Source organism: Abrus precatorius, unplaced genomic scaffold, assembly GCF_003935025.1.
Source record: "Abrus precatorius isolate BTA unplaced genomic scaffold, Abrus_2018 Scaffold8, whole genome shotgun sequence".
NCBI classification, from domain to species: Eukaryota; Viridiplantae; Streptophyta; class Magnoliopsida; order Fabales; family Fabaceae; genus Abrus; species Abrus precatorius.
This window is the reverse complement of record NW_020874428.1, coordinates 12,402,407-12,415,860: the sequence shown is the minus strand read 5'-3', so window position 1 is coordinate 12,415,860 and position 13,454 is coordinate 12,402,407.

The following is a 13,454-nucleotide window of genomic DNA, read 5'->3' as shown; positions in this document are numbered from 1 at the left end:
TCATGTCATGTTAGATGTTGTTCAACCCTACTACCTCCCCACCACCATGTATGCTACCCCCTTTCAATATTGCTCCCTAAATGCAACCAATGGCAGAGGTAGGTCCCCAAATGCCTGCAAATGCACCTTCTAACAGCCATAGAAGCAATTGTACACCAATTGCATATGTTGAGATTCCAGAGGTACTTGAGCTCCACTAAATCATTATTTACCTTTTAATGTTTACTGCTTTTGATTTAATTAGAAAAGAATATAATAAACATGCATCAGGAAGCAAGGCCATGCATTAGAAATAAGCATGGTCGTGCTTCAACGAAGCACGGCCATGCATCAAGTAAAAGCATGGCCGTGTATAGTGACTTCACGACAAAATAAGAGGCAGAATTCATAAAATTTATAGATAATTTTAGAATTACATCAAAGAATATTTTACTCACCCAAGTGATTAAAATTCTTAGGTTAATTAATTATAAATTATATGATCATAATGAGAGCTTAACAATTTAATACTTAATTGTATGCGTAGCTTGTTAATCACCAAAGTGGCCAAACTTTAAAAGTTTGTTTAAGCATTTAATTGCGTGTTGCAAATTACTCAAAATTATTTGGTGCTATATGGTAACATAAAGGATGAACAATTTAACTCACTAATTATAATGGTAAGAGATCACCTAAATGAAGATCATTGCATATGATTAATGACATTAAGGAGACATGTAAGCACTTCAAAATATGTTTGTATATCCAAAGATGACTTGCATATTGGTTTAAGTGACTGATTGTCTATTAAAGTTGTTTATTTAGCATTATTATAGATAAATTGTGTATTTAGGCATTACCCAAAGGTAAACTTAGATGCATAATTGATGATGGTTGATTGTTTGAATCCATTAAGTTTACTCAAAGCATAAATGTTTAAGCATGTGTCAAATATTTTAGTCCCTATGAGTACGTATGGCATGGCCAATGCAATAGTCAAGTTCAATGGGCTCAACTATGATGATTGGGCTGAGCAAGTTCAATTCCAGCTAGGTGTTATCGAGTTGGACTTAGCAATCATTATGGAACAAGAGCCTGCAGCCATGATAAAGACCAGTACTAAAGAGGAAAGACTCTTCGTGAGGCTTGGGAAAGGTCTAACAGGTTGAGCTTAAGCTTGCTAAAAATGATAATGGCTGAAAATGTGAAGCCATCAATGCCAAAGACTGAAAATGCTAAGGAATTTATGGCAAAAGTAAAAGAGTATGCACAATAAGACATTACTAACAAGTCCACTTCAGGTACCTTGTTGATTGAGCTGACTACTAAGAAGTTTGATTGGTCATGGCCTATTCATGACCATGTGACTGACATGATCAATCAAGCAGCAAAGTTGAACTCAATGGGCATTGAGGTAAAAGGAATTCATTCTAGCACAGTTTCATCCCTCCTGAGTTTGGTCAGTTCCAAGTGAATTATAACACCATCAAAGATAAATGGAACATACATGAAATTAAGGTCATGCTAGTTTAGGGGGAAGAGAGGCTGAAAAAGGTGAAAGAACACTCTATCCATCTCACATTTCATGAAAGGGCTAGTAGCAGCAAGGTTAAGCCAGGTAAGAAGGACAACAAGGACAAGAAGGATAAGATCTTAGTAAAGGTTCGTGAAGACCGAATCCAGATAGGCAAGAGATGTTTCTTCTGCAAGAAGGCCGGCCATTTCAAGAAAGATTTTCTGAAGAGAAAGGTTTGGTTCAAAAAGAAAGGTATATATTATGTTTCAGTATGCTTTAAATCAAATCTTATTGAGGTACCTAAAAACACCTGATAGTTAGATTCTGGTGCAACTACTTATGTGTCACATGAATGCAGGGATTTCTTTCAATACAGCCCATAAGTAGAACTGAAAAGTTCTTGTACATAGGGAACAAAATAAAGGCACAGATAGAAGGAATATGAACTTACAGATTAATCTTGAATACTGGTTGTTGCATAGATCTAGAAAAGTGTCTATATGTTCTTGAATGTGATAGAAATTTAGTTTCTTTTGCAAAGTTAGACAAATTTGGTTTTAATTTTAAGATTGGAAATGATACATTTTTTTGTAGAAACATTCATACTATTTTGGTTCTGGTACCTTAATTGATGGTTTATATTGTTTCAATCTTAATGTTAAATTTGTTGAATCTCTATTTCATGTTGAGAATGTTGTTAAAATGCTTTACTTTCTTGTGGCATCAAAGGTTAGGTCAGATATCCAAAGAAAGGATGATGAGGTTAATGAAAAGTGAAATTTTACCTCAGTTAGATTTTGATGACTAGGATGTATGTGTAGATTGTATAAAAGGAAAATAAGTCAAACGCACATCAAAGAATCCAATTATAAGAAGTAGTCAACTCTTAGAGTTTATACTAATTGATATTTATAATCCATTTAACATCGCATCTTGGGGTGGTGAAAGATATTTCATTACCTTTATTGATGACTACTCATGTTATTGTTATCTATATGTGTTGCATAAAAAGTCTCAATCAGTAGATGTCTTAGAGATGTTCATTAATGAGGTGGAAAGGCAACTAGATAGAAAGTTAAAGGTTGTAAGGTCAGATAAGGGTGATGAATATTATGGAAAATCTGATGAAAGTGGACAATGTCCAGGTCCATTTACAAAACTTCTGGAGAGTCGAGGCATATATGCACAGTATACTATGCCTGATACATCACAACAAAATGATGTGACTGAAAGGTAGAATCATACTATCATAGAAATGGTTAGGAGTATGTGGATGTATGCATTAAAGACAGCTACATATCTGCTTAATAGAGTTCCAAATAAGGCAGTTCCAAAGACTCCTTATGAACTGTAGACAGGAAAGAAATCCAGTTTAAGAAATCTTCATGTCTAGGGTTGTCCAACAGAAGTAAGAGTGTATAATCCACATAAAAAGAAGCCTGATACTAGAACCATCAGTGGTTATTTCGTCGACTATCCTAAGAAATCAAAGGGGTATAGATTCTACTGTCCTAATCATAGTATGAGAATAGTTGAGTCTGGAAATGTAAAGTTCATTGAAAATGGTCAGTTTAGTGGGAGTGATGAAACACGGAAGGTGAAAATTAAAGAGACATATGCGAAAACTCCTGTAGTTGGTGTCTCTTCTCAAGTTGTTGTCTCACTTGTTGTATCACAATCACACAACATAAGGAGACAACAAGTTAATGTTCCACACTCACAAGAACAACATATAGAGGATGAACCAGCTAACAATGCACCAGTCACAAATGAACAGGAGGAAGGTGAACCATAAGAGATAACATTAAGGAGGTTTGTGATGAATGTAGATTTTACTAGGTTTTTATGTAGTTTTCTAGGTTTTTTTTTATAGAGAATGTAATTTGGAAAGTGAAAACTGCACAAAAATATATAAATGTTCAATAAAGTAAATTATTGTCTTTAGTAATTCAAATTATGTGAATTTGATAGAATTCTGATGTAATTTTGTTAGTTTTGCAGGAGATTCTAAGCTAAGAGTCTTGAGGATAAGGATTGAAGAAAAGAAAGTAGAAGAAAGTAGTAATTTTGGAGACAAAAGCAAAGAATAATGAAGCTAAGTGTTGGGCGTTATCACTATTTCTGAGGAAAGTGATCATTCTATAGCTTAAGTCCGGAAGCTAACCTGTGCGTTATCACTATTTCTGAGGAAAGTGATCACTCCAGAACTTAAGTTCAGAAGTTAACTTGTGCGTTAACACTTTTACCAACAATAGTAACCATGCCCATGAAGAGAGATTATGTGTTATCACTATTTCTAATAATAGTGATTGTTCCAGAGCTAGGGTGAGAGGAACAAGTTGCGCATGATCATTATTTTAAGTAAAGGGAACACGCGCAAGTCTAAATAGAGGCAATAAGTTCGGCGTGATCACTATTTCTGAGTAAAGTGATCACGTGCATAATCTAAAGGCAAAACAAGCTGCGCGTTATCACTATTTCAAATAATAGTGATTGTTCCAGATAACTTTCCAACAAAATAAGTTGTGCGTTACTCCTATTGTGAATAAAAGTGATCACGCGCATAATCAAATAGCAAAACAAGCTGCGCATTGCTACTATTGTCAACAAAAGTGGTTGTTCCAGATGTGAAGACTACCAGAAAGCCTTCTGCGTTATTACTTTATGTTATAGAAGTAACCACGCCAGAAAAGCAGGAAATCTATAGATATGAGATTAGCTCAGAAACTAGGGATCTTTTTCTCATTTTTTTCATTTTCACACCTTAGGAGAGTTAAAGAGGGAGATTGGGGGCGACTTTTAAGCTCTGGACCTTGAGGAATTAAGCTGGGGATTGGATTTATGAAGAAATTCTGTAGGTCCTCTTCTTCTACTCTTTCTCTCTCTTTTTCTTTTAGGAACATGTTCTGATTTCTTTTTGTTATAGATTTATGGATCCAATTTTATTGTAAATTGATTGTGGATTTAGATTTTAAGACTTTGATTGTATTGAATGTTTAATTCTTTCCTTAATGGAATTCTTGAATTAGCTATTCAATTAAATTGAACCTAGAGGATTTTCATCAATGGAAGTTGAGTTAATTTCTCATATCTGAATTGAATGTCAAGGTTATGGATATCCTAGGGATAAAAATTCGTGATCTTGTGATCTCTTAATTTCTCATACTTAATGCAATGTTTGATTGATTTACACCTAATGAATTAGGATAGTTAATTGAATATTAGGATCATTGAGGCAAGGGATTATCCTTTAATTAAATAAGTGAAATTGATCATTAATCAATTAAGGAACTTAGAGTTCATATCTCATTTAGTTTTGCAATTGATAAAGAAGTGAAATCAGTCATAACTTCATTCACATATAATTTTATTACTAAAATTCATAGCTCTGTTTTGTTGTGATTTCTTATTTCTACACTTTATTGCTTTTATTTACAAATGCTCAAAACATCTCCAATATTCGTTCGTCTCAACTAGTTATTGATTTGTGAAGTGGTAATTGATAGAACTAATCCCTAAAGACGATACTTGAGACTCAAACTGAATTCCAAATTTTATTACTTACTACAACTACCTAGTACACTTGCTAGTTAGTGTTATCTTAGCTTTGTGACAATCTGCAAGACAGAAAAGACCTGCTATTTCAAATAATTATGTGGTTTACTCACTTGAGCATAAATATGACTTGAGTATTGATGAGGATCTAGTCTTATTTAAGCAACCCATGAAATGTAACAATTCTGAAAATGGTTGAATGCAATGAAAGAATAGTTAAAATCAATGAGTGACAACAAGATATGGGATCTAGTCAAGTTTCCTAAAGGTTCAAAACGAGTCGATTGCAAATGTGTCTTTAAGACCAAACGTGACTCAAAAGGCAACGTTGAGACATACAAGGTGAAACTTGTTGCCAAAGGATACACTCAAAAGGATGCCATAGACTATAAAGAGACTTTCTCTCCAGTTTCTAAGAAGGACTCTTTAAGAATTGTTATGGCTTTGGTGGCTTATTATGACTTAAAGCTTCAACAAATGGATGTAAAGACCATTTTTCTGAATGGTGACTTAGAAGAGGAAGTTTAAATGGATTAGCCAAATAGCTTCTTAACCACAGGTAAAGAAAGTTTGGTGTGTAAGTTAAAGAAATAAATATATGGGTTGAAACAGGCTTCCAGACAATGGTATCTTAAGTTTAATAATACCATCACGTCATATAGTTTTGTAGAGAACACCGTTGACCAGTGTATCTACATGAAAGTTAGTGGGAGCAAGTTCATCATTTTAGTCTTGTATATTGATTACATTCTTCTTGCTACTAATGATGTTGGGTTGTTACATGATGTAAAAAAATTTATTTCTAAGAACTTTGAGATGAAAGATATGAGTGAGGCCTCTTATGTGATTAAAACAGAAATATTTTGTAATAGATCACAAGGATTATTGGGATTGTCTCAAAAAGGCTATATAAACAAAGTCTTAGAGAGATTCAAAATGGAAAAGTGCTCATCAGGGGTGGTTCCAATTCAAATGGGAGACAAGTTTAGTAAAATGCAATATCCCAAGAATGAGTTGGAGTGGGATGTAACACCTTAATTTAATTTTTAAATAAATAAATTTCATAAAATTGGGAATAATAAAATTTTTCATTCAACAGTTCCCAATACATAGTTCAATGAAGTGATTCAAAATAAGAATGGAGGAAAGCATCATTCTTATATGCTTCCTCAAGTATCATTTGCTTCAACTCATCCACTTGGGAAATACACACTCGTTCTTGAAACTTGATCACCCTGTTCTCATCACAATGAAACTTTAAGCCTTTTCCCTCACTCTTTTGCCTCATTATATCTTGGAGGAAAGCATCTCCCTGCTAAGCATCTCAGATGTATACCAAGATGTTGTTGTGAATCATCATCGTCCCGAGATACAATCTCCCAAGCTTTACCTCCATAGCCAGATTCATGTCCCGAAACTCCTCAATCAGCTCCATTTCTTTTACCATTATTGCTGCCACATGTAATGACTTTCTGCTCAAAGCGTCGACCACTACATTTGCCTTGCCAGGATGGTAAGACAATGTGAAATCATAATTTTTGAGGAATTTCATCCGCCTCCTCTGCCGCATGTTTAGTTTCCTCTGATCGAACAAGTACTTCAAACTCTTGTGATCACTGAATACTTCAAACCTTGCTCCATAAAGGTAGTGCCTCCACACCTTAAGAGAAAAAACCACCGTAGCTAACTCCAAATCATGTGTCAGGTAGTTCACTTCATAAGGACGCAATTGCCTCGAGACATAGGTGACCACGCGCCCATCTTGCATCAAAACACACCCAAGTCCATGCCCAAACACATCACAATACACATCAAACTTCCACAGGTCAGGAAAAACCAACACAGGTGCTAAAGTCAACTTCACCTTCAGCTCTAGGAAACTAGCTTCACACCCTCTGGTCCATTTAAATTCCTTCTCTTTGCGAGTCAGCTTTGTTATGGGTAAATCTACCTTAGAAAATCCTTCAATGAACTTTCTATAATAGCTTGCTAGTCCTAGAAAACTACGGATCTCCGTTACATTCGTCAGTCTCGGCTATCGGGCCACCGCTTCCACCTTCGCATGATCCACCATAATTTTATCTTTAGACACCACATGCCCCAAAAACTGAATCTGTGATAGTCAAAACTCACACTTGGAGAATTTGGCATACAATTGCCTCTCCCTTAAAATCTGCAAAACTATCTTTAAGTGCTCTGCATGCTCTTCCTGAGTCTTCGAATAAATTAGGATGTCATCAATGAATACCACCACGAATTTATCCAAAAACTCATGGAAGATCCAGTTCATATAGTCCATGAACATAGCAGGCGCATTGGTCACTCCAAACGGCATCACCAAATACTCATAGTGACCATAACGCGTCCTGAATGTCGTCTTAGGTACATCCTCATCCTTCACTCTGATCTGATGGTACCCCGATCTCAAGTTTAGGATGTGCAATAATAGTGCATGGTCCATCAAGTTGTTGATTCTGGGAAGTGGATACTTGTTCTTTACTGTTACTTTATTCAATTGCTTGTAGTTCACATACATCCTCATACTCCCGTCTTTCTTCTTCACCAGGAGCACTGGTGTGACACCCTTACTACTTACTAAGCAATAAATATAAATACAATCATAAAATAACCAAGCAGTAAGAACATCACATGCATGGGTCTATATCTATTCAGATATAGTGAAATTAAATACACTACCATTACTAGAAGTATTCATTTCATATATACACATCATCTGTTAATTTATACAATCATCTAGTTATCTAAATATATACATAACTGAATTACATACAAACTAAAGTGGGGTCACGATATCAGAGACGACAACCCAAAACGAAGACCTCACGAGCTTTCCCCTGGATCCCTGATCACCAAAGTGCCCATTTCCTTCCAAAATTCAACAACGGTAAGGTTAGGCTTCCTATATACCCTTTTTTCTTTTCAGTCAAAAGTACTTACACCTACGTATATATATAGATTATCCCTTACTCGACTCTAACCTACTCTCATTTTTCACTAGATTTCTACTCAGAGGGGGCAAAATTAGGAAGGAGTCCTGCTTGAGAAGCAGTCCTCTTCCTTCCGATAGCAGTAGAGGTGTTTGAACAGTGAGAAGAATCAGGAGAGTCTGAAGAACTAGAGAAAGACGAAGAGGAAGTGGATGAGATAGAGATAGGTCTTGCTAAAAGTGTGTCAACTAAATTAGTCCGTTGCACAGGTGGTAAATATGGTATAGAAGGACGTAAAGGTCTAAGAAAACCTGGGGGTAATACCGGGGGTGATAATACAAGAACAGGAGGTGGGGTAGGGGGTCTCACAAATTGTACATCTGGAGGAAATGGAAAAGTAAGTCTCATGGGTAATCGGATGGGGATAGGGTAAGCTCGTGGGCCTGGGCCATTTCTATCTAACAAAAAGGTAATAGAGCCAGTGTGGGTGAATCGTTGTTGCTCCCAGTCGTGCACCCATGTTCCCTCAGGATCATATCTGATCGAGACGCTGAATTGGTACGGTGGTCGAGCCATCAATGTTCTCACCTAATAAACATATTCACACAGAACACACATAGCAATAAAAGGGTGAGACAATTTAATTCAATCTCCAGCAGCAAAAGACATATAATGGTTTCAATCACACAATTAATTATCAACACCCATAATCTACCAAGCAAATGCATATGCCATGAATGAGAAGTGATGCAAGTCCATTATTATAACTTAGTACATTTTGACACATGCATGTGGGCCCAAAACCATCAATATGTTTCTTTTACTCAGGGAAGGATCAGGAGTTTCACTGTTACTTATCTGCCAACTTTGTTCATCTCATAATACAGTAACAGCTCTACTAATACAAGAATCTCTCGGGACCAGTCAGGATAGTAAAGTTTTGCAGTGAGAGTCTACAGCACAAGATGGCGAGCCTTGGCCACTGTCAGATTCAATCACACGTCACTATCCCCAAGACTACCCTGGAGCCGCCCCTAGATTTCTTATACTTCCCTGTCTACTCATCACACTATCACATGTTCATGATGCATGTCTTCACTCCTAATTAATGTAATTAGAGAAAAACTTTAATTTTTCTTTTCTGTTAAGTACAATCCTTAACTTTTTCTTTTCTCAATAAAATTCGACAGAGTCTCCTCTGTAAATCAGATATTCCAAAATTTTCTTCTTCCTGTAAAACAACCAGAAAAATCCAGAATACTTCTAATTCATTAAATTCCACCTCCATCATCTCAAAATCCGTGGAAATCGTATCTTCCCCTCTTTCTTTAAATTGGTTTTTATGCTTAAAAATTTAAAACTTAATCATTTTTAAAAATGACTCAAGCCTTCCAAATATCCAATACTACTTTCTCAGTAATATAATTTATTTATTTATTTTTATTAAATCTATTTTCAAAAGAAGTCAAAAGATACTTGTACTATATATAAAATACTTAATTATATATATATATATATATATACCTTAAAAACATATTTTCTTCTTTCCAACAAGTCTTAATGGACATTTAGATTATATCAATCTATATGCTCACACCACATGAAACTATATTACTTCCAATCTTTACTATTATATGGCATTCCTACCAACAAGAATATCTACACAAGCACATAATGAGAATTCAACCAATTATAAAGAAATATTTCAATACAGCACTTCAACCATAAATCATTCCAATACATTAATTTAAATACACAAAAGACCTTACATATAAGGGAGAGTCCTTGCTCAATCAATTTCCTGGTCTAAGGCAACCTTTCACACATGTCAAGTGCTATAACAAAATCTTCTAAAAATTATGGGATAGCTCTAAAACAACCCAAATTCATTTTATTTGATTAGAACAATAGAGAATCATTCCCTTATGTTCTTAATGCCACCTATTGAAATAAAATTATCCCACCCCTTACCTTACGGATATTCTTTGATGAAGATATGGATGAATTTTTTTTTCTGATTCTTTAGAAAACTCGAACAATCCAATCTTCGAAACGATCAACCTAATCAATTAATCATGCCTAAACATAATTAATACTAAGGAGATGCTAATTTTATACTCTTATATGTATATGTAAAAATTGAAATTTTCTAACTTTTGCTATAAAAGTCCGATTAACACAAAATTAGTTTCTATGATCTAACTAATATAAAAGAATAAAATGGAATTGAAAAACACTTACTTCACCTTCTCTAAAACTACATGGCAGCCAACCCTTGTGAGGGTTTAGTGCTTTTTAATCACATTTTTGAAAAACTAATTATGTAAACAATATAAGCCATGCATAGTCTACATATAGTACAAAAGAAAGTAAGTTTAAAAACCAATAATTTTGAAGTAAAGTAAGACCCATTTTTACTGTTCATGACAACCAAAAATAGAAAAAATTTAAAATTTTAATCGGATGAAATGATAATTAACAACTAATTAAGCTTAATTAAGGATATATATTAAAAACATACCTTAAAACAAGCTTAAATGAGTGGAAGAAAATGAAAATGGTGAAAGGGAGAAGAAGGGGTTATGGACTTGGAGAAGAAGAAGATTTACGTAAGAAAATGGTCAATTTAGTCAAATAGATAAAGAAATAATAATATAATAATCAATTATTTTACTATTTTAATGTAATTAAATAAAATAATTATGAATAAAACTCAAAAATAAAAATAATTTATGCCAAACAATTAAAATAATTATAACATAATTTTTGACATCAATATCTCTTTGGTTATCACTTAAAAATAAAAAGGAAAGGAAAAAAAAATAATCACACAGTTCCTGTGAACACATAAAACAGTATTAACCAAAAATTCAAAAATAAGCAATAATTACCAAAATAATTATTTTTACACTCCAAATATTATTTCTAATTAAAATATAAATTTTTATTATTTAAAATAATTCTTCTAGATTAAAATGCTATTTTTATCCTCATAGAGCAATTTTAACCGGTATAAACGAGCATTTTTTTTTTCCAAAAATTGAAGAATTATAATCTAAATTATAACTATATTAACAAATTAACTGTTTAGGAAAAACGAGGATGTTACAACTGGTGCTCCCCTTGGTGACACACTTGGCCTTACAAACCGTTTCTGCAACAAATTCTCCACTTGCTTCTTGACCTTTGCCTACTCCACTAGTGACATCCTATATGATACCATAGAAATTGGACTTGCTCTCGAAATGAGGTCAATAGCGAGCTCTATCTCCCTTTCAGGCGGCAATTCTGAAATGTCCTCAGGAAATACTTCTAAGAAGTCTCTCATCACTGGGATGTACTCTGGGTCCACTATACTTTCAACCTCTAGCGAGAACAGACCATATAGGCTTTAGTATTCACTGTGTTCTCCCACGCACCTTGACTCAAAATCCTTGAAATTTCTGACATTGTGATAAATCCATATTTTACCATGTTTTTAGCATAGTTTTTGGTTAATAATTAGGAAAATATTTCTAAAATAAACTTGAAAAGATCAAAAAATTAAATAATTAGTATAAATTGTTGTTTTGTTGAAATATTAAAAATTGTTTAGATTTTTTGTAGGAGTTCATGCAAAAGATAGAAAGTTGTTGAAAGTGCTTAAAGGAAGGATTAAAAGCTAAATTTAAAGAAGAAAAGTCAAAGAATCAAGCTTGAAGAAATCCTAAGAGCTGGGTGTTACAACTTCAAGTGATTGGTGTTTGAACATGGAAAGAAGAAAATACAGCATTGGGTCTGCGTGGCTACTCTGAGTGATGTGCGTTAACACTCCAACAACTGTAACTGGATAACTATCATTGCGTTGAAATGCACATCACTTGAAGCCTTGGCGCACAATAGAGAGTTGCAACTCACATCACTTGAAGCCTCGGCGCGCAACTGCGCGCCTTCACTCCAGCCACTGTGCATTTTGGCGCAAATTTTTGCAACTTTGCAACTTCTTCTTTCTGACAATTCTGGATGTTTTTGGAGCTTCTATATCACTTTTAGAAGATTCCAAAACACCTGAGAACAACTAACTATCAGAATTTCAAGGGTCAAGTCAAAGAATTAGAGGAGCTTTATAAATAGGAATTAGGAACTTAGAAAAGGGGTCTTTTGCCATTTTTTTGGTTTCTTTTCATTTCCACACCTTAGGAGAGTTAGAGAGGGAGATTGGAGGGGGGAAAACTTCCAAGCTCTGGACCTTGAGAAATCAGGCTGGGGATTGGATTTATGAAGAAATTCTACTGCTCCTCTTCTCCTACTCTTTCTTTCTCTTTTTCTTTTAGGAACTTGTTCTGATTTCTTTTTGTTATGGATTGATGGATCCGATTTTGATATTGTAAATTGATTGTGGATCTGGATTTTAAGATCTTGATTGTATTGAACGTTTAATTCTGTTCTTAATGCAATTGTGAATTAATCCTTCATTCAATTGAACTTAGAGAAATCTTCATCAATGGAAATTGAGTTTATTTCTCATATCTGAATTAAATGTCAAGGTTATGGATATCTTAGGGATAAGAATTTGTGATCTTGTGATCTCTTAATTTCTAATGTCTAATGCAATGTTTGATTGAATTACACCTAAGGAATTAGGGTAGTTTAGTTAGATATTAGGATCAATGAAGCAAGGAATTGTCCTTTGATTAATCTAGTGAAATTGATTATCAATCAATTAAGGAACTTAGAGTTCAGATCTACTTCAGTTTGGCAATTGATAAAGAGATGAAATCAATCCTAACTTCATTTATATATCATTTCATTTCTAAATTTGTACCTTTATTTTGTTGTATTTTTCAGATTTCTGCACTTTATTGTTCTTGTTTGTTAAATGATTCAAAACACTCCAAATTCGTTTGGCTCAACTAGTTATTGATTTGTGAAGTGGTAATTGATAGACTTAATCCCTGAGGACGATACTTGGGACTCACATTGATTTCCAAATTTTATTACTTGCTACAACTACCTAGTATACTTGCTAGTTAGTTCTCAAATTGTGTATCACATTGACGCACCAAAAATTAACATTTTCTCTCTGCAGTCCAGTAGAATATAGTTGGCAGCTAGTCAATCCATTCCCAAAATCACGTCCAATTAGGAAAAAGGCAAACAGATCAAGTCCACTTCGAAGTCCCTACCATGCACCATTATTGCACATCCTAAACACACCCACGACGTCACAACCGGTTTACCCGTAGGGGTAGTAACCACAACATTGCAAGGTAATTCAGTCACATGCAGACACAAACACTTCACATAGTCCATAGAAATGAAAAAGTACGAGCACCCAAGTCAAACAACACATTCAGCAGTCTACCTTTAATAATACATTTACCTCTTATCAACTCCTCAAATATTGAAGCCTCTGCTCTGCTCATAGTGAACACCCTTCCAGGGATGCTCGGCTTCGGTCCCGTGCTTCCTCTCGA